Source organism: Ambystoma mexicanum, chromosome 6p (assembly GCF_040938575.1).
Source record: "Ambystoma mexicanum isolate Mex_15411 chromosome 6p, UKY_AmexF1_1, whole genome shotgun sequence".
Classification (NCBI taxonomy): Eukaryota; Metazoa; Chordata; class Amphibia; order Caudata; family Ambystomatidae; genus Ambystoma; species Ambystoma mexicanum.
This window is the reverse complement of record NC_090935.1, coordinates 930339042-930359857: the sequence shown is the minus strand read 5'-3', so window position 1 is coordinate 930359857 and position 20816 is coordinate 930339042.

Below are 20816 nucleotides of genomic sequence, written 5' to 3'. Positions count from 1 at the left end.
CTTCAATATTTTCTTTACAGAGAAAATGGAGTCTATCAAGATCAATATTAATGCTCAACATGTAAGTCCGCACTTTTATATAACTTCCAATGCACCCCCTGGAAATCAGAAGCCATTATCTAAATTTGCCTTTTCACTGATCAGTTTGGAGAATGTGACTAACCTAATAAGTAATCTGAAAACCACTAATTATTCATATGATCCGATTCCTACCTATCTCGCGAAGCAACATGCAATGGAGCTTAGTGAACTAACTCACGGCTGTGTACTGCCAGCATTGAAGAGGTCGAACCTCGCCCCTTTGCTAAAAAAGCCAAGCCTGGACTACACAATCCTATCTAACTATCGCCCCATTGCTGTTCTTCTGTGGCCAGCCAAGATTCTGGAAAAAGTTGTGATGGTACAACTCCAGAGGTTTCCTGAGGAGAATAATATCCTTGACTCTTATCAGTCAGGATTCAGGCTAGGTCATGGCACCGAGACGCCATTAATTGCCATCTGGAATTATCTACTTCAGACTGCCGATGATGGTGATGTCAGCATGCTTGTCATGCTGGAGCTATCAGCATCTTCTGACACTGTTGATTTTAATATCTTTCGGTCCAGATTATTATCAGTGACCTGTGTATCTGATGAGGCACTGAGCTGGTTTATTTCCTTTTTGACTGACCGTGTCCTATAGGTTAAAGTCGGTTCATATGTGTCTGATTGTCTAGCTGTCACCTGTGGAGTTCCCCAGGGCTCCTCTTTGTTGCTGTTACCTTTTAATTTGCAATCGCCCCCTTTGCCCAACTTTTTTCACAATTTAATTTCTGTTATCACTCCTATGCTGATGATATACAGATTTATGCCAGGTTAAAACATCCCCTGGAGGCACTGGATCAAATCATGTCTTGTGCTGACAAAATCCAAAAGTGGAATTTGGAGAACAAACTCCAACTAAATCCCAAAAAAACTGAGATCATCGTTTTTGGTTCAAAAACTAAAGTGGCAAATCTGTTAAAAACCATTCCCTGTCCCACCCTGTTTGGAGCCCAACCAAATATACTTAATAAGGCAAAAATCTAGGATGCATTTGGCAGTCTAGTCTGATCTGCAATTTACAGGTTAATTAGATGGTGAAGTCAGTTTACTTTCAGCTCAAACTATTGAAACCACTACTGCCTCTTATTTCGGAGAAAGATCGTCCGATATTAGTGGGAACTTTAGTCAATGCCAGGATAGACTAATGTAATGACCTGTGGCTGGCATTCCTAAATACCAACTTCAGACACTGCAAGTAGCCCAACATTCAGCAGTCCAACTGATTTTGAATATACCTAGAAAAACTGGCATCTCTCCCTTTTGAAGGAACCTTCATTGGCTGTCGGTGCAACAAAGGATTGTGATCAAGATCCTATGAATGGTCTTTAGGAGTGCCCATGATCTGGCCCCTGTTTACTTATCATCCAGGATTACTACATACTACCCCAACCGTATGTTGCTATCTGTTGGACAAGGGCTATTGGTGGTTCCCTTTTCTAGAACCTGTACATGTGGTGACAGGCGTTCCTTCTACATAGGCCCCCGAACATGGAACTCACTCTCAGATAGCTTATGACAAATTTAGTCACTGAGCATGTTTAGGAAACAACTGACCTACTTGTTCCTGTGAACCTTTCTCTAGCAAGTTTATCATCTGCACCCAGAAGCAGGTTTCTGCTGGGTCCCCATGGGTATGCACTCTATAAATGTACAAATCAAATCAAATAATTTAAGCTAATTTTGGGAAAAACTAAATTCATGCACTGTGGGCAGACTGGGTAGGAACAAATAAACTTTGCATGGTTTGTAAATGGCAACAAGTGAGGCAATAGACTAGATGGGAAACCTAGTCACACAACCGCTCTCCGTTTGTACCCAATCTGGGTAATTACATTCGAAAAAACAATTCCAAATAGTTTAAGTTTGGTTCTTCTTAATTTGAGAATTGTTCATAGAAAAATGAGTTCCAAGACCTTGTTTATGTAATATATATTCTTTTATCGAAAAAATCAAAAGAATGATCACTAATCAAGTCTTAGTGAGAACGCAGCTGACATGTTGCATTATGCAAGTAGACTTAAAATGCCAATGCATTTCGGAGTATAAAACTCCTTCATCAGGGCAAGTCTATATTTTTAGGAAACAATAACATCAACAAAAAATGCATACAATGTATATAAAGCAGGAGATACATAATGATATGTAATGGTAGCATAATGATCATAAAGCGCATAGAAGAATAATGGTTACATACCCCAATGGAAGAAATCGAGTCAAGGTGTAATATGTAGAAACAGAAAAAATAAAGTAAATAGAGATCAGTGCAAATTCGCGTTTCCAAACATTCTATTAATGTCATGAGCTCATAAGTGGAAGAAAATTACCTCGCTTAAAGAATGAAGTCAGGCGCGTTAAAACAGGAAAGAAACAGTATCAGACGTATGTTTTCGCAAAGAACACGATCGGATGCTGGAGGGGATCCAGTGTGCGATCTGTAAAAGCGAAATCTACTTTAGTGGGTGCGGTTATAAAGAGTAAGTACACGGAGAGTAAGAAACCACAACCGACGCGGTTACCTGAGTTCAAAGAATAGTGTCAGCGGTGGACGCAGCGAGCCGTAGTGCATCGCTGACTGAAATCGTTGCTAGGGAAACGGTAAGTGAAATAGGCACGTGACCGCAACCCGCTGGGCGAACCCGCGCGATGCGAAATGTGATTCAAGTGGCAGCATACTGCCGTTGGGGGCAACAATGGTGCAAGAAAAACCATTACAGGGGCTGTAAAGGCTGAGTCATGAATAATAAGAAGGAAAAAATAAAAATTGTGCATAACATAGACATAGAAAAAATACTTTCATCATATGTAAACATCCACATTATAAATCAAACATAACCTATATAAGGCAAGTGTAATCGAACTCCATCGTATTCAAAAAGTGTTATACAGAACTATATCACCTTAAAATGTGAAAATATCAAAACGTATCAAAACTAATACAATAACATAATGAACATTCAAAACAGCATAAACAATGTATACAACCGATCTGCAGGTGGTGGTGCCAGATGGTACCACCTTAGGTCCTAGTCGAATGACCAGGAAAAGCAGACTGGTTGGGGTGAATCATAATGTATTTTATTTGTAAAATGAACAAACAAATAGAACAAAAATCATAACCATGTGTATCTATGCTTATTGGCATATAAATCAGACAAAAAGTCTGAAACCGGTGGCATGGAAAAGTACCACCTTGGGTCCTAGTCATGTGACCAGGAGAAACAGACTTGTTATGTTAGAACCTATGTCCTATTAACATCAAAACAAATGCATTTCAATGGTAACAGATTGACTGCAAGTTAAAGCATTAAAGATAGCAATGATAATTAATCTCATCATTGAGACCATTAGGATGCAAACTCCCAAGTTTATCGATCCAAAAAGTTTCTCTCTGGTTGAGGCGAAGACTCAAATCTTCATGTGGATTGATCTTGGTTAGTACTTCCAAAATCAGGAACCTGATTTGTGCCAAACCATGTCGCATCTCACTCCAATGTCTGGCCACTGCTGAATTGGGATTTGAATTCCGGATGCACGAGCGGTGCTCATTCCATCGTACTTTAGCAGCTCTCGTGGATTGGCCGACATAATATTTACCACATGGGCACTTAATACCATATATTATATTCACACTGTCACAAGTACCGAAAGACTTAAGAGGAATCTTGTTGCCTGTGCGGGGATGGTGCACAACATTTCCTTTGATCACCATGTTGCAGTTGGCACAGTGTAGGCAGGGATATGTAAATGGCAACCCCATAAAAGTAGTACGAATGTTTGTGCACCTGGGCTACACTTTGTTCTCCAATCCATCAGAGGACAAGCCCTTGTGTTGTTATACAGAAACACTGTTACCTGCTTTGGCAAAAAATCAACAACAATGGACTCTAAAAACGGTGAATACACATGGATTCCTCTGCTCACAGTATATACAATGAAATTCATTTCAGTTATCACTATAATATGTTTAAAAACCTAAAGCAGCTGCATTTAGATGGGAAATGTAACACTTTAGCTTCTTTTATTATGGAATGGATACAATATGGTAATCTTTTGGGCTTGTGTGATGAAACCATTACAAATTTCACTGACTTCAAGCAAATATTGTCAAGAAGGATTCAGTTACTGAATCAGACTCTGTATCATAAGAACATTTTGGGAGCAAATCGCCTTGCAGGACAGTAAAACAGTATTTCCAAAATGTAGAGATTCAACCCTGCTGTGTTAAGGGGCAAGTTAAGGTGGATCTAAGAAGTTTCATGAGGCTCTAGTTAGACAAATGACCAACTTATGAGATCACTGGACCGTGGGAAAACACCATTAAATTGGCAAGCTCAAGTCAGCTGATAAGGTTGAATCCTTCAAGCATTTGTTTGTGGAATGCAACACTTTACATTTGATACATTTGAAGATGTGTCTATAATATGGATACATTAAATAGGGAGGAATTTTGGTTGAGGTTGATGGAAGGGAAACTGCTGTCTTTGATAATTGTTACTGTGCAATAGTGGGACCGTATGCAATGACAAATGAATGCTAAATGTGTAAAGAGATGAGCAGTGTTAGTGTTTTCAGGGCACATTGATTTTAGACAGAAGGTTTCATGCAAACCAACTTGCTTTAAAAAAAAAAAAAGGTTATATATGTGGCTGTCACCCATCCTACAATACAAGCACTCTCATTAGGAAACTCCGATCAGGGTGGTTGGCAGGGGAATGAATACAAAAGGCTGACACTCCCCTCTCAACTGTAGGGTCCCTTGTTGTTCAAGAAGAATTAGAACGAGCAATGTGAGCAGTCACAAAGTGCCAACATCTAAATTATCAAGTTGAGTGAATTGCAAACTAGGTATATTTCACTGCTCCGTACACCCTTATTAAACTAAACTGGAAGAATTATACACACATATGTGCTCCACAATAATGACATACATTTTAGATGGAGGTGACTTGTAATTTACTCTGAACAAATATGATGTGTCCAATCTTATCACAGAAACATATTACCAGCATGTGTTTCACTCTAAATACTTGTCTGCTTTCTCAAGCCATGACTTTCAAAAACAAACTAAATAATATATATTGTGTGAAACATGTTCTGTTATTAGTTCTTTCAAAAATGAATTATCTATTGAAATCCCAAATTCACATACTACAATGCACCAAAATGCAATACACCACACATCTTTGTTTGTACTAGGAAATTAGAGAATTTGCTGTATGAAAATACGTACAAATCCAACAAATACTCAAAACATAGCAGTTCACTGTGTTCCATTAATTAATTGTACCTAACAATCAGGCATATTAACCATATTACTCAACATTTCAGTAAGATAAAACAAAGTACATTGATTACCCACTGGGAAGCAATCAAGTGAGCAAGTGAAAAATAAACCAGGAAACACAATAACATCTTTAATTTAAGAAAACAAAACATGAAAATAATGCCCCTGAATCTAACCTATAACTTAATTTCTCCAGTTTACAGCATTTATATTGGAGTGTCTCAAATCCAAACACATTGGTTGTGTATGTTTCCACACAATTAAGCTATATATGTGTGAGATCAAAGCATCAAATTAACGTGCAACAACTGGAGGCGTCAATCACTACATTTTAACCCAGTGGAATCTGACAACTGCCATTCATTCCATAGTTTCACATTAGTGATGTATTTTACAAGGAACACAGTCATACCAATGGCTTCCATGCACCCGGACACAGTGGAACACTCAAATAAGAAACTATGACAAAATCAGTTTGCACAGTTTCTGATCCATGTTTAAGCCACATATGGAGGATTGGAAATTGTAGATGCAATGCTTTTCTGTCTCAAAAATGTAACAAAATACATTTTTTTAAATTGCTACCTCTTGTTGAAAAGACACTGGGCCTCATTCCGAGATTGGAGGTAATAATAGCACCATGGCTGCCTCCAATAATGGTACCAAGTCTTCCCTCATTCAATGGGGACATACCGGTCGAGCCAGACCTTTGCGGGACCGGTAAGTCCCCATTGAAAATACCATTCCCCATTCCCATTTGAGCCCCCATGGGGCTCAATGGGAATGGGGACGGTGCAAATAACGGTACAGCAATTTGCGGTACCGTTATTTTTTCCCTAGACCCTTTGCGGCTCCCGCTAAAGCCGCCTGGTAAAATCAGACGGCACTAGCGGGACATGCAAAGGGACCTCGGAATAGGGCGCAAAGGGATTACCGGCACCGGTGTCCTTATCGGTGCCGGTAATCCCTTTGCGCCAGCCTCGGAATGAGGCCCACTCTCTTTGATTGTAAAGAACTAGATTTGATGTATCTTACATGAGTAATGGCAAGAATCTCAATGTGAGTTCAAGGGGAAGGGGATGTCTTTATTTCTAAAGTCGGAAAATAAAATAATGGTATTACTTCCAATACCTTTAGAAAGATGAAGAAAAAGTGAAGGGGAGATGCCAGGTGAAAGCAAAGAAATAGGAGGGCGCAGCACATGCAAAGAAAGGGAAGGATAGAAACTAGAAAATCAGGGGGAGGTGAACTTGGAATGTACTATGTAGATATGGACAGAAAGACAAGTCCTTCAAGAGGTGGAAGGGTTAGAATGTCCAACCCTAGACCAGTTTGGCAGAACTGTGATTCATTCAAACAGGAGGGAAACGTTCACTGTGCCATAGAGACCAAAAAACTGTTTAATGATTGATGCCTGACCTCCATGAGAAGACCTAGGGTTCCAGAATCCAACCCACCTACCACCCAGCACTGCTACGTACGCACTTTTAGAGACTTGGCATAATAGTGAAGTTAAAATGTACAAACTGCCTCTGAATGAATCTACTTAATAGTACAGCCAGAGGACTACCCTCCTTTTATTGATCTTGTTAAGTCAGACTGTGGGATTCTCTAAACTCAGTATCAGGAGCCGACTATTCAACCAAATTGGCCACTCCTGTGCAACTGGATTACATCACCAACACCCAGTTACGTGAGTCTGTTACCCCACATGAAAACACCGTCTGCGGAGAGAATGGGTATCTCCATGATAAATATTTTGCAGTTTTTGCCAAACCCGATATGGTGGGGTGGGAATGTGAATTTTCTGCTAATCCCAACATGATGTCAGTAGAACAGTAACAAGAGGAAAACATGTATCTGACTCAGTCATTGGAATCCCCCACCAAGACAAGCACTGTTTGGAAGGCAATAAAGTATAACCCTGTGAGGATTATTGCTAATATGTATATCTCAGTGAACCTATGCAGAAATGCACTTCCAGTGTTCAGTGTGTAGGGCTCACACCCTGAATCAAGAATCAAAGAACGCTTTGTGTTGGCACTATGCATTATCTGGATAGACAAGCCTGTAGACACAACATTGTCACGCATACATATAGACTTTGTTCAGTACCACAAATATGCTCTGACACTCTTGAGCTTTATGCTGAGAAAACAGTCGATCCTGGGCCTTCTGCCAATAAAAACTATGTAAAAAAAAACAGCTTAGTCTCCTGAGAACGTCTTTCATTGGAAAATCTAGCTGAAACAGCTATTTGCTCAAAAGAGGCAAACCATGGATTTAAATAACGACTATGTTAACCAGTATTTTCAAAACATAAGAGAGGGCTATATTAAGGAGTGATTAATGGAATCGTGCGCAGAAATGGTGCAAGGGGCGCGCGCCAAGAAGGGCCTTGCACGAGCCGTAGCACAGATAAAAAGTTGCGTGGCATGCATATTCATGGATTCCTAGAGACATTAGTAGCTGTGGCACAAGTAACAGCAAGCTGCGTGAGGAACACCCCCAACACGCCTCCGCACACACCAAAAAGCAAGAGAAAGGACTAACAAGGCACAAGCCTCCGCGCCATTCCTGGTCCAGCATCCAGCACCCCAGCAAAATCGTGCAATAACAGCTCGCAATCCTCAGCTGCACCCCAGAGAAAACGCGTGCCCTCCCACGCAAGCTCATCCCGAAACCCAGTGAAACCGCGCAACAACACCTCACCATCCTTGGCCCCACCCCAGAGAAAGTATGTGCCCTCTCACGCAAGCTCAGGCTGTACCCCAGCAAAATCGCGTGACAACACCTCGCAATCCCCGGCCGCACCCCAGAGAAAACGCGTGCCCTTCCACACAAGCCCAGCCTGAACCCCAGTGAAACTGCGTGACAACACCTCACCATCCCTGGCCGCACCCCAGAGAAAACGCGTGCCCTCCCGGGCAAGGCCAGGCAGTACCCCGGCAAAATTGCACAACATCACCTCGCAATCCCTGGCCACACCCAGACAAAACACGTGCCCTCCCACGCAAGGCCAAAGCCGGACTCCACTGAAATCGCACGACAACACCTTGCAATCCCTCGGACGCACCCCAGACAAAATGCATGCCCTCCCACATAAGACCAGGCAGGACCCAAGTGAAATTGGGCCCCGCCTCTTAAGTGAAGGCTACACCTGTTACAAAAACCTAAGCCCCCACTACACCCTCAGCACCCACCCTGTCCACATACCCCCAACTGCACATGAAGCACTGTAGTACACAGACCACCCCCAGGCCCCGTCACCTGTGACACCCCCTGCAGGCAGCCCACTCATGAAGGGACAACATTCCCAGGCCCTGTCACCTGTGACACCCCCTGCATGCACTCCACTCATGAAGGGAAAACCCCCCCAGACCCTGTCACCTGTGACACCCCCTGCAGGCAGCCCACTCATGAAGGGACAACACCCCCTGGCCCATCACCTGTGACACCCCCTGCAGGCAGTCCACTCATGAATCGACACCAGCAACTGGCAGCCCCCTTCAGAAGGGACACCACCCCCCCAGACCCCATCAACTGTGACACCCCCTGCAGGCAGCCCATTAATTAAGGGACATCACCCCCAGGCCCCCATCACCTGTAACACCCCCTACAGGCAGCCCACTCAGGAAGGACACCACCTCGCGGCCCCGTCACCTGTGACACCCCCTGCAGGCAGCCCACTCATGAAGGAACAACACCCCAGGCCCTGTCACCTGTGACACCCCCTGCAGAAAGCCCACTCGTGAAGGGACACCACCCCCAGGCCTGGTCACATGTGACACCCCGTGCGTGCAGCCCACTCAAAGGGGACACCACTCCCCAGGCCCCATCACCTCTGACACCCTTTTCAGGCATCCCACTCATGAAGGGATATCACCCCCAGGCCCTGTCACCTGTGACAACCCCTGCAGGTAGCCGACTCGTGAAGGGGCACAACCCCCAGGCCCTGTCACCTGTGACACCCCCTGCAGACAGCCCACTCATGAAGGGACACTACCTGCAGGCCCAGTCACCCGTGACACCCCCTGCAGGCAGCTCACTCATGAAGGACACCACCCTAGGCCCCATCACCTGTTACACCCCCTGCAGGCAGCCCACTCGTGAAGGGATACCACCCACAGCCCCGTCACCTGTGACACCTCCTACAGGCAGCCCAATCATGAAGCCACGCCACCCTGAGGCCCTGTCACCTTTGACACTCCCTTGCAGGCAGCCCACTCATGAAGGGACACCATCCCCAGGCCTCGTCACCTGTGACACCCACTGCAGGCAGCCCACTCATGAAGGGACACCACCCCCAGGCCCTGTCACCTGTGACACCCCCTGCAGGCAGCCCACTCATAAAGGGATTCCACCCCCCAGGCCCTGTTTCCTGTGACACCCCCTGCAGGCAGCCCACTCATAAAGGGATACCACCACCCAGGCCCTGTAACCTGTGACCCCACTGCAGGCAGCCCACTCATGAAGGGACACCAATCCCAGGCCCCGTCACCTGTGACACCACCTCCAGGCAGCCCACTCATGAAGGGACACCACCCCCAGATCCTGTCACCTGTGACGCCCCCTACAGGCAGCCCACTCAGGAAGGACACCACCCCGCGGCCCCGTAACCTGTGACATCCCCTGCAGGCAGCCCACTCAGGAAGGACACCAGCCCGCGGCCCCATCACCTGTGACACCCCCTGTAGGCAGCCCACTCATGAAGGAACAACACCCCTAGGCCCTGTCACCTGTGACACCCCCTGTGTGCAGCCCACTCAAAGGGGACACCACTCCCCAGGCCCCATCACCTCTGACACCCTCTGCAGGCATCCCACTCATGAAGGGATATCACCCCCAGGCCCTGTCACCTGTGACACCCCCTGCAGGCAGCCCACTGGTGAAGGGACACCACCCCCAGGCCTGGTCACATGTGACCCCCCGTGCAGACATCCCACTCGTGAAGGGACACCACCCCCAGGCCCTGTCACCTGTGACACCCCCTGCAGACAGCCCACTCATGAAGGGACAATAGCCCCACGCCCAGTCACCTGTGACACCCCCTGCAGGCAGCTCACTCATGAAGGGACACCACCCCAGGCCCAGTCACCTGTAACACCCCCTGCAGGCAGCCCACTCGTAAAGGGACACCACCCACAGGCCCGTCACCTGTGACACCTCGTACAGGCAGCCCAATCATGTAGGGATGCCACCCTGAGGCCCTGTCACCTCTGATACTCCCTTGCAGGCAGCCCACCTATGAAGGGACACCATCCCCAGGCCCCGTCACCTGTGACACAGACTGCAGGCAGCCCACTCATGAAGGGACACCACCCCCAGGCCCTGTCACCTCTGACACCCCCTACAGGCAACCCACTCATAAAGGGATACCACCCCCCAGGCCCTGTCACCTGTGACACCCCGTGCAGACAGCCCACTCATAAAAAGATACCACCCCCCACGCTCTGTCACCTGTGACCCCCCTGCAGACAGCCCACTCATGAAGGGACACCACTCCCAGGCCCCGTCACCTGTGACACCACCCCCAGGCAGCCCCCTCCAGAAGGGACAACTCCCCACAGGCACCGTCACCTGTGAACCCCCCTGCAGGCAGCCCACTCGTGAAGGGATGCCATGCCCAGTTCCTATCACCTGTGACACCCCCTGCAGGCATCTGACTCGTGAAGTGATATCAACCCCTAGGCCCCGTCACCTGTGACACCCCCTGCAGGCAGTCTACTAATGAAGTGAGAGAAAGAAAGGGTTTGCTCTCAAACTGCGCACACACATAGAATAATAAACAATTGCAAATTAAATGAGTGGTTTTAATCAGAATTGGTGCAGCCTGACACGTGTTTCGAGCTTCCCGCTCTTCTACTGAGGCTTAATCTTGGCTAGTGTGTATTTTGAATACAAAGGTAGAAGTTGAGTAATCTGACAAAGTTAGGCGTGGGCTCCCATTATTTTGCAGTTGCACGAATGAATTTTCAGTAAATTATTATCTTGCAGTACTTTCACTGCTATGTGGGGAACTGACTCATTTAATTTGCAATTGTTTATTATTCTATGTGTGTGCGCAGTTTGAGAGCAAACCCTTTCTTTCTCTAATTCCAATTTCCAGTGGGAATTTGGCAGGCTCCTACTCAAGCTCTCAGCCGCAGCCCTATCACAGCCACATAAGTTACCGTTCTATGCGCTGTATCCTGCTGGCCTTTTCTGCCACTTTTTCTTCATACTAATGAAGTGACACCATGCCCAGGCAGCCCACTCATGAAGGGACAATACCCCCAGGCCTTGTCACTTGTGACACTCGCTGCAGGCAGCCCACTCATGAATGGGCACCACCCCCAGGCCCTCTCACCTGTGACACCCCATGCAGGCAGCCCATCCATGAAGTGACAACACCCCCAGGCAGCCCACTCATGAAGGGACAACACCCCCAGGCCCTGTCACCTGTGACACCACCTGCAGGCAGAGACACTCATGATGGGACACCACTCGCAGGCCCCATCAACTGTGACAGCACACCCAGGAAGCCCCCTCCAGAAGGGACTACACCCCCACACTCCTTGTCACCTGTGACACCCCCTGCAGGCAGCCCACTCATGAAGGGACACCACCCCCAGGCCTTGTCACCAGTGACACCCCCTGCAGACAGCCCACTTATGAAGGGACACCACCCCCAGGCCTTGTCACCAGTGACACCCCCTGCAGACAGCCCACTCATGAAGGGACACCACACTCAGGCCGCGTCACCTGTGACACCCCTTGCAGGCAGCCCATTCATGAAGGGACACCACCCCCAGGCCCTGTCACCTGTGACACCCCCTGCAGGCAGCCCACTCATGAAGTGACACCACCCCCAGGCAGCCCACTCATGAAGGGGGAAAAAACCCAGGCCCTGTCACCTGTGACAACCCCTGCAGGCAGCCCACTCATGAAGTGACACCACCCCCAGGCAGCCCATTCATGAATGGACAACACCCCCAGGCCCTTTCTCCTGTGACACCCCCTGCAGGCAGCCCACTCATAAAGGGACAACACCCCCAGGCCCTGTCTCCTATGACTCCCCCACAGGCAGCCCACTCATGAAGTGACACCACCCCCAGGCAGCCCACTCATGAATGGACAACACCCCCAGGCCCTTTCTCCTGTGACACTCCCTGCAGGCAGCCCACTCATGAAGGGACACCACCCCAGGCCTCATCACCTATGACTCCCCTAAAGGCAGGCCACTCATGAAGTGACACCACCCCCAGGCCCTGTCACCTGTGACACCCCCTGCAGGCAGCCCACTTATGAAGGAACAACACCCCTAGGCCAGTCACCTGTGACACCCCCTGCAGGCAACCCTCTCATGAAGGGACACCACTCCCAGGCCCATCACCTGTGACACCCTCTGCAGGCAGTCTACTAATGAAGTGACACCATGCCCAGGCAGCCCACTCATAAAGGGACAATACCCCCAGGCCTTGTCTCCTATGACACTCACTGCAGGCAGCCCACTCATGAATGGACACCACCCCCAGGCCCTGTCACCTGTGACACCCCCTTCAGGCAGCCCACCCATGAAGTGACACCACGCCCAGGCAGCCCACTCATGAAGGGACAACACCCCAGGCCCTGTCACCTGTGACACCACCTGCAGGCAGCGACACTCATGATGGGACACCACTCGCAGGCCCCATCAACTGTGACACCACCCCCAGGCTGCCCCCTCCAGAAGGGACACCACCCCCAGGCTCTGTCACCTGTGACATCCCCTGCAGGTAGCCAACTCATGAAGGGACACCACACCCAGGCCGCCTCACCTGTGACACCCCTTGCAGGCAACCCACTCATCAAGAGACAACACCCCCAAGCCCTGTCACCTGTGACACCCCCTGTAGACAGCCCGCTGATGAATGGACACCATGCCCAGACAGGCCTCTCCAGAAGTGACACCACCCCCAGGCCCCAACACCTGTGACACTCTCTGCAGGCAGCCCACTCGTGAAGAGACACCACCCCCAGGCAGCCCACTCTTGAATGGACAACACCTCCAGGCCCTTTCTCCTGTGACACCCCTTGCAGGCAGCCCACTCATGAAGGGACACCACCCCAGGTCCCCCTCACCTATGACTCCCCAAAAGGCAGCCCACTCTTGAAGGGACACCACCCCCAGGCCCTGTCACCTATGACACCCCCTGCAGGCAGCCCACTTATGAAGGGAAAACACCCCTAGGCCCGTCACCTGTGACACCCCCTGCAGGCAGCCCACTCATGAAGGGACACCACTCCCAGGCCCGTCACCTGTGACACCCCCTGCAGGCAGTCCACCCATGAAGTGACACCACGCCTGGCAGCCCACACATGAAGGGACAAAACCCCCAGGCCTTGTCACCTGTGACACTGACTGCAGGCAGCCCACTCATGAACGGACACCACCCCAGGCCCTGTCACCTGTAACACCCACTGCAGGCAGTCCACCTATGAAGTGACACCACGCCTGGCAGCCCACACATGAAGGGACAACACCCCCAGGCCTTGTCACCTGTGACACTGACTGCAGGCAGCCCACTCATGAATGGACACCAACCCCAGGCCTTGTCACCTGTGACACTGACTGCAGGCAACCCACCCATGAAGTGACACCACCCCCAGGCAGCCCACTCATGAAGGGACAACACCCCCAGGCCCTGTCACCTGTGACACCACACCCAGGCAGTCCCCTCCAGAAGGGACAACACCCCCACAGGCCCCGTCACCTGTGACACCCCCTGTATCTACAGGCAGCCCACTCATGAAGGGACAACACCCCCAGACCCTGTCACCTGTGACACCACCTGCAAGCAGCCCACTCATGAAGGGACAACACCCCCAGGCCCTGTCACCTGTGACACCCCCTGCATGCAGCCCACTCATGAAGCGACAACACCCCCAGGCCCTGTCACCTGTGACACCCCCTTCAGGCAGACCACTCGTGATGGGACTCCAGTCGCAGGCCCCATCACCTGTGACACCACCCCCAGGCAGCCCCCTCCAGAAGGGATCAACACCCCACAGGCCCCGTCACCCGTGACACCCCCTGCAGGCAGCCCACTCATGAAGGGACAACAGCCCCAGTCCCTGTCACCTGTGACACCCCCTGCAGGCAGCCCACTTATGAAGGAACACCACTCCCAGGCCCCATCACCTGTGACACCCCCTGCAGGCAGCCCACTCATGAAGTGACACCACCACCAGGCAGCCCACTCATGAATGGACAACATCCCCAGGCCCTTTCTCCTGTGACACCCCCTGCAGGCAGCCCACTCATAAAGGGACAACACCCCCAGGCCCTGTCTCCTATGGCTCCCCCACAGGCAGCCCACTCATGAAGTGACACCACCCCCAGGCAGCCCACTCATGAATGGACAACACCCCCAGGCCCTTTCTCCTGTGACACCCCCTGCAGGCAGCCCACTCATAAAGGGACACCACCCCAGGCCTCGTCACCTATGACTCCCCGAAAGGCAGGCCACTCATGAAGTGACACCACCCCCAGGCCCTGTCACCTGTGACACCCCCTGCAGGCAGCCCACTTATGAAGGAACAACACCCCTAGGCCAGTAACCTTTGACACCCCCTGCAGGCAACCCTCTCATGAAGGGACACCACTCCCAGGCCCATCACCTGTGACACCCCCTGCAGGCTGTCTACTAATGAAGTGACACCATGCCCAGGCAGCCCAGTCATGAAGGGACAATACCCCCAGGCCTTGTCACCTATGACACTCACTACAGGCAGCCCACTCAGGAATGGACACCACCCCCAGGCCCTGTCACCTGTGACACCCCCTGCAGGCAGCCCACCCATGAAGTGACACCACCCCCAGGCAGCCCACTCATGAAGGGACAACACCCACAGGCCCTGTCACCTGTGACTCCACCTGCAGGCAGCGACACTCATGATGGGACACCACTCGCAGGCCTCATCAACTGTGACACCACCCCCAGGCAGCCCCCTCCAGAAGGGACAACACCCCCACAGGCCCTGTCACCTGTGACACCCCCTGCAAGCAGCCCACTCATGAAGGGACACCACCCCCAGGCTCTGTCACCTGTGACATCCCCTGAAGGCAGCCCACTCATGAAGTGACACCACCCCCAGGCCCTGTCACCTATGACACCCCCTGCAGGCAGCCCACTTATGAAGGGGCAACACCCCTAGGCCCGTCACCTGTGACACCCCCTGCAGGCAGCCCACTCATGAAGGGACACCACTCCCAGGCCCGTCACCTGTGACACCCCCTGCAGGCAGTCCACCCATGAAGTGACTCCACGCCTGGCAGCCCACACATGAAGGGACAACACCCCCAGGCCTTGTCACCTGTGACACTGACTGCAGGCAGCCCACTCATGAATGGACACCACCCCCAGGCCCTGTCACCTGTAACACCCACTGCAGGCAGTCCACCCATGAAGTGACACCACGCCTGGCAGCCCATACATGAAGGGACAACACCCCAGGCCTTGTCACCTGTGACACTGACTGCAGGCAGCCCACTCATGAATGGACACCAACCCCAGGCCTTGTCACCTGTGACACTGACTGCAGGCAACCCACCCATGAAGTGACACCACCCCCAGGCAGCCCACTCATGAAGGGACAACACCCCCAGGCCCTGTCACCTGTGACACCACCCCCAGGCAGTCCCTTCCAGAAGGGACACCACCCCCACAGGCCCCGTCACCTGTGACACCCCCTGCAGCTGCAGGCAGCCCACTCATGAAGGGACAACACCCCAGACCCTGTCACCTGTGACACCACCTGCAAGCAGCCCACTCATGAAGGGACAACACACCCAGGCCCTGTCACCTGTGACACCCCCTGCATGCAGCCCACTTATGAAGGGACAACACCCCCAGGCCCTGTCACTTGTGACACCCCCTGCAGGCAGGCCACTCATAATGGGACTCCAGTCGCAGGCCCCATCACCTGTGACACCACCCCAAGGCAGCCCCCTCCAGAAGGGATCAACACCGCACAGGCCCCGTCACCTGTGACACCCCCTGCAGGCAGCCCACTCATGAAGGGACAACACCCCCAGGCCCTGTCACCTGTGACACCCCCTGTAGACAGCACACTCATGAAGGGACAACACCCCCAGGCCTTGTCACCTGTGACACCCCCTGCAGGCAGCCCACTCATGAAGGGACACCACCCCCAGGCCCTGTCACCTCTGACACCCCCTGTAGGCAACCCACTCATAAAGGGATACCACCCCCCAGGCCCTGTCACCTGTGACACCCCGTGCAGACAGCCCACTCATAAAAAGATACCACCCCCCACGCTCTGTCACCTGTGACCCCCCTGCAGACAGCCCACTCATGAAGGGACACCACTCCCAGGCCCCGTCACCTGTGACACCACCCCCAGGCAGCCCCCTCCAGAAGGGACAACTCCCCACAGGCACCGTCACCTGTGAACCCCCCTGCAGGCAGCCCACTCGTGAAGGGATGCCACGCCCAGTCCCTATCACCTGTGACACCCCCTGCAGGCATCTGACTTGTGAAGTGAGATTAACCCCTATCCCCGTCACCTGTGACACCCCCTGCAGGCAGTCTACTAATGAAGTGACACCATGCCCAGGCAGCCCACTCATGAAGGGACAATACCCCCAGGCCTTGTCACTTGTGACACTCACTGCAGGCAGCCCACTCATGAATGGGCACCACCCCCAGGCCCTCTCACCTGTGACACCCCATGCAGGCAACCCATCCATGAAGTGCCAACACCCCCAGGCAGCCCACTCATGAAGGGACAACACCCCCAGGCCCTGTCACCTGTGACACCACCTGCAGGCAGAGACACTCATGATGGGACACCACTCGCAGGCCCCATCAACTGTGACACCACACCCAGGAAGCCCCCTCCAGAAGGGACTACACCCCCACAGGCCTTGTCACCTGTGACACCCCCTGCAGGCAGCCCACTCATGAAGGGACACCACCCCCAGGCCTTGTCACCAGTGACACCCCCTGCAGACAGCCCACTCATGAAGGGACACCACCCCCAGGCTCTGTCACATGTGACACCCCCTGCAGGCAGCCCACTCATGAAGGGACACCACACTCAGGCCGCGTCACCTGTGACACCCCTTGCAGGCAGCCCATTCATGAAGAGACACCACCCCCAGGCCCTGTCACCTGTGACACCCCCTGCAGGCAGCCCACTCATGAAGTGACACCACCCCCAGGCAGCCCACTCATGAAGGGGGAAAAAACCCAGGCCCTGTCACCTGTGACAACCCCTGCAGGCAGCCCACTCATGAAGTGACACCACCCCCAGGCAGCCCATTCATGAATGGACAACACCCCCAGGCCCTTTCTCCTGTGACACCCCCTGCAGGCAGCCCACTCATAAAGGGACAACACCCCCAGGCCCTGTCTCCTATGACTCCCCCACAGGCAGCCCACTCATGAAGTGACACCACCCCCAGGCAGCCCACTCATGAATGGACAACACCCCCAGGCCCTTTCTCCTGTGACACTCCCTGCAGGCAGCCCACTCATGAAAGGACACCACCCCAGGCCTCGTCACCTATGACTCCCCTAAAGGCAGGCCACTCATGAAGTGACACCACCCCCAGGCCCTGTCACCTGTGACACCCCCTGCAGGCAGCCCACCTATGAAGGAACAACACCCCTAGGCCAGTCACCTGTGACACCCCCTGCAGGCAACCCTCTCATGAAGGGACACCACTCCCAGGCCCATCACCTGTGACACCCCCTGCAGGCAGTCTACTAATGAAGTGACACCATGCCCAGGCAGCCCACTCATAAAGGGACAATACCCCCAGGCCTTGTCACCTATGACACTCACTGCAGGCAGCCCACTCATGAATGGACACCACCCCCAGGCCCTGTCACCTGTGACACCCCCTTCAGGCAGCCCACCCATGAAGTGACACCACCCCCAGGCAGCCCACTCATGAAGGGACAACACCCCAGGCCCTGTCACCTGTGACACCACCTGCAGGCAGCGACACTCATGATGGGACACCACTCGCAGGCCCCATCAACTGTGACACCACCCCCAGGCTGCCCCCTCCAGAAGGGACACCACCCCCAGGCTCTGTCACCTGTGACATCCCCTGCAGGTAGCCAACTCATGAAGGGACACCACACCCAGGCCGCCTCACCTGTGACACCCCTTGCAGGCAACCCACTCATCAAGAGACAACACCCCCAAGCCCTGTCACCTGTGACACCCCCTGTAGACAGCCCGCTGATGAATGGACACCATGCCCAGACAGGCCTCTCCAGAAGTGACACCACCCCCAGGCCCCAACACCTGTGACACTCTCTGCAGGCAGCCCACTCGTGAAGAGACACCACCCCCAGGCAGCCCACTCTTGAATGGACAACACCCCCAGGCCCTTTCTCCTGTGACACCCCTTGCAGGCAGCCCACTCATGAAGGGACACCACCCCAGGTCCCCCTCACATATGACTCCCCAAAAGGCAGCCCACTCTTGAAGGGACACCACCCCCAGGCCCTGTCACCTATGACACCCCCTGCAGGCAGCCCACTTATGAAGGGAAAACAGCCCTAGGCCCGTCACCTGTGACACCCCCTGCAGGCAGCCCACTCATGAAGGGACACCACTCCCAGGCCCGTCACCTGTGACACCCCCTGCAGGCAGTCCATCCAGGAAGTGACACCACGCCTGGCAGCCCACACATGAAGGGACAACACCCCCAGGCCTTGTCACCTGTGACACTGACTGCAGGCAGCCCACTCATGAATGGACACCACCCCAGGCCCTGTCACCTGTAACACCCACTGCAGGCAGTCCACCTATGAAGTGACACCACGCCTGGCAGCCCACACATGAAGGGACAACACCCCCAGGCCTTGTCACCTGTGACACTGACTGCAGGCAGCCCACTCATGAATGGACACCAACCCCAGGCCTTGTCACCTGTGACACTGACTGCAGGCAACCCACCCATGAAGTGACACCACCCCCAGGCAACCCACTCATGAAGGGACAACACCCCCAGGCCCTGTCACCTGTGACACCACCCCCAGGCAGTCCCCTCCAGAAGGGACAACAGCCCCACAGGCCCCGTCACCTGTGACACCCCCTGTATCTGCAGGCAGCCCACTCATGAAGGGACAACACCCCCAGACCCTGTCACCTGTGACACCACCTGCAAGCAGCCCACTCATGAAGGGACAACACCCCCAGGCCCTGTCACCTGTGACACCCCCTGCATGCAGCCCACTCATGAAGCGACAACACCCCCAGGCCCTGTCACCTGTGACACCCCCTTCAGGCAGGCCACTCGTGATGGGACTCCAGTCGCAGGCCCCATCACCTGTGACACCACCCCCAGGCAGCCCCCTCCAGAAGGGATCAACACCCCACAGGCCCCGTCACCCGTGACACCCCCTGCAGGCAGCCCACTCATGAAGGGACAACAGCCCCAGTCCCTGTCACCTGTGACACCCCCTGCAGGCAGCCCACTTATGAAGGAACACCACTCCCAGGCCCCATCACCTGTGACACCCCCTGCAGGCAGCCCACTCATGAAGTGACACCACCACCAGGCAGCCCACTCATGAATGGACAACATCCCCAGGCCCTTTCTCCTGTGACACCCCCTGCAGGCAGCCCACTCATAAAGGGACAACACCCCCAGGCCCTGTCTCCTATGGCTCCCCCACAGGCAGCCCACTCATGAAGTGACACCACCCCCAGGCAGCCCACTCATGAATGGACAACACCCCCAGGCCCTTTCTCCTGTGACACCCCCTGCAGGCAGCCCACTCATAAAGGGACACCACCCCAGGCCTCGTCACCTATGACTCCCCGAAAGGCAGGCCACTCATGAAGTGACACCACCCCCAGGCCCTGTCACCTGTGACACCCCCTGCAGGCAGCCCACTTATGAAGGAACAACACCCCTAGGCCAGTCACCTTTGACACCCCCTGCAGGCAACCCTCTCATGAAGGGACACCACTCCCAGGCCCATCACCTGTGACACCCCCTGCAGGCTGTCTACTAATGAAGTGACACCATGCCCAGGCAGCCCAGTCATGAAGGGACAATACCCCCAGGCCTTGTCACCTATGACACTCACTACAGGCAGCCCACTCAGGAATGGACACCACCCCCAGGCCCTGTCACCTGTGACACCCCCTGCAGGCAGCCCACCCATGAAGTGACACCACCCCCAGGCAGCCCACTCATGAAGGGACAACACCCACAGGCCCTGTCACCTGTGACTCCACCTGCAGGCAGCGACACTCATGATGGGACACCACTCGCAGGCCCCATCAACTGTGACACCACCCCCAGGCAGCCCCCTCCAGAAGGGACAACACCCCCACAGGCCCTGTCACCTGTGACACCCCCTGCAAGCAGCCCACTCATGAAGGGACACCACCCCCAGGCTCTGTCACCTGTGACATCCCCTGCAGGCAGCCC